General features: G+C 34.8%; 1 long non-coding RNA gene across 1 annotated transcript; it reads right to left on the bottom strand.

Moving 5' to 3' along the window:
• Positions 1–1,080: 1,080 nt before the first annotated feature.
• On the bottom strand, positions 1,081–1,913 carry LOC117546267. Its single transcript, XR_004568980.1, has 4 exons — positions 1,797–1,913; positions 1,624–1,696; positions 1,472–1,531; positions 1,081–1,364 (listed from the first exon to the last, which is right to left on the bottom strand). It is a non-coding gene; the product is annotated as an uncharacterized LOC117546267 (long non-coding RNA).
• Between the last annotated feature and the right edge of the window lie 896 nt (positions 1,914–2,809).

Below are 2,809 nucleotides of genomic sequence, written 5' to 3' on the forward strand. Positions count from 1 at the left end.
TTTTCGTTCGTCTTATAATGTTGAAACTAGCTGTATATATACAATTGAAAATATATTTTGGTCCTCATAAAATCTGTAAATCAATGTTGATGTGTTGATGGCAACTTGTTTCTAATTATCACAAGTTAAATGTTATTATTCAACATTGTTTTGATTCAAATGAGTATGGTGACTACCCAGGATGGGGTGCCCACAACTGTTGACCCCAATATGTTAACTCAACAACTACTACAACTACTGCAGCTACTTTATAGTAACTCAATGTAAAAAGAACAAGCAATAAGTGAATAAAAGTATTAAATCACTGTTTGTCAACGTCAGCTCTGTTGTTTCTGTCGCTTGTTAAATTGTATGATGGTGTCTTTATCATTCTACTTACATCAAACATTGGGATCAAATTAACTTCATGCGTACTATTTGACAAATAAAATATAAAAAAAATATGACCAAATATATATTTTTCTTTTATTACATATGTATGAGAAACAAAAATGTGCATAAAAGTACATAGGTTCGGTAGATACAGGTGAGGTTAAGAGTGATCTTTACACAGAACATAACAGATGATTTTGGGTCGTTGAATGCAGTTTAGTTTGATGTTCATTCAGTGTTGTACGAGTTGAATGGGTTGATGATTGTTTTCAGTAGCTGTGAGCATCTGCCGTGTGTGGTTAGAATAGTGTGCTCTTCCTCTACCTGTGTTCTGTTGCCTTTCCGGTCACCTATGACCTTATTTATACCCCTGTGCAGCTAACCCACACCACCAAGTGTTCAAAAATAATATAGCATTATAAAACTAAACAAAATAATATAACATGCCAACAATAAACTTAAACGGCTCCTATAATTTGTATTACCTTTTTTAAATGTTCTTTTAAATAAGGTATAGGTTCAATAAGATTGGCTTATCCCTGCTCCTTTCCATTATGGGCTACACAAAATGTGTACATGTTTTGTTTTATAATAATTGCCATGAGTGGAATTAACTAATAAATAAATAGATGGATAGATAGATAGATAGATAGATATATTTATATCTCATATCATTATACATTTTAAGAAAGACACACATTCTAGATCCATGTTTTCAATTCATGAAGTTTATTGAGTAGTTACTCCAGAAAATAAGTGAAATGACCCACATGTTTGATTGACCTGGAATGATTAGGACTGTATCATTTACTGTAGGAGATGATTCTGAGTACAACATCACACACTGAAAAAAACAGAGCTGATCAAACATCTAATAATTACTGGGTATCATTCACTTATATATAGGTGACATTTCAGTTCCCACTAAGTAGCCGCAGCAGTAGTTGTATGAGTGAGGCAATATTGGGGGTTGTGATTGCGCTGGTGGTGCTCTGCAAGAAAATCAGAAACATTCAGATTCAAATGTGTAGGAATTCTTCAGTATTTGACATATAGGTGTGTTGAATGTTGAATTAGAGAAGTTAAAGAAAGCACTCACCTCTCCTGAATTTGACTCAGATGAGCTTGAACGAGCAAGTCGTTTATGCTCCATGTCATTCTGGAAAATAAATTTACAAGTTGCAAATTTGAAACTGACTGTTATCGGATACGAATCATAAATGATATTGAGAATGGACATATTAAACTCACAGGACGAGCCAGAGCCAGGCTCAGGAGGCATCCAAGCACAAGAGCTAGCTTCAGCATGGTTACAGTGATCACACTGTCAAATGGAACAAATCAAGACTGATGCATTTACTACAAAATTGGCAAAATCACCACCAGCCTCACATATAAAGTACAGAAAGATAAGATATATTTACCTTCAAATCTTTGCACCTTCAGCAGTTTATCTCACAGAGAGTCGAGGAGGTTTTTGAGTTGCTATGAATGTTGAGCTTTCCTTATATACAGTACAGTAACAGGAGTGCATGTCATCCCATTACCAAACAGCAAGGTTGGGAAATTGTTATTTCTACCACCACATTTGAAGGTGTTGCTAATGATCAAAGATTGAAAACACTCCTAGATTTATGATAAGTTGCATTAATTTAATAGCTCAGATCTGAATGAACATACATATATCAAATGGATTTGTTTTCATAATCAGCAAACATTGTATATTAACACTGTTATCTAGGTTTAGTAGGTTTACACTACACCCTTCTGTGTTGGCCAATCAGACAGAGATGTAATCAAGTAAATGTCATGCATGGACTCTCTACTTGTGAGACTACCTGAGCCAGCTTTGTACATCATATAATACAAACATTTCACCACTGTCTACAGCATGTAAAACATTTCTGGAGGTATCTGAAGAGGATGAGAATGATATGTGTGAATGCTAAGACAACAGCGTGTATTCCTGGAGACAGTTTGGTTGGAAAACATAATAGGATACATTGTTTTGTGACTCTAAAAATGAATTTAATTCAAAGGCTTATCAGAGAGTGGAAGAACACTGGAGGCAATGGGATAAATTAGATGAATTGCTGACTATTTTGATATTTGTTGGCAAGAGATAGGTTACAAATATTAAACATATTTCGAACAGAATTGCATTGCTCTCTTTTTGTTATTGGGCTAAACCCCAGCTGACTTGTGACAGCTTTCTTGCAAAACACATTTCATCACATAGATACAGTCTATCCATCTAAATCCATGAATGACTTCAGAGAAACTCTCCAACAAAGGATGACTGGACTGCAATTGTTAACTAAATGAACTGCATGTGGAATTTTACCTTCACATTATAATATGATGGATTCTATTACATACTCTTTGAATAACCCCTTTTGTGCCCATGGCAACACCTTGGTTTGGGGTTATTTGACAC

Source organism: Gymnodraco acuticeps, unplaced genomic scaffold (genome assembly GCF_902827175.1).
Source record: "Gymnodraco acuticeps unplaced genomic scaffold, fGymAcu1.1, whole genome shotgun sequence".
NCBI classification, from domain to species: domain Eukaryota; kingdom Metazoa; phylum Chordata; class Actinopteri; order Perciformes; family Bathydraconidae; genus Gymnodraco; species Gymnodraco acuticeps.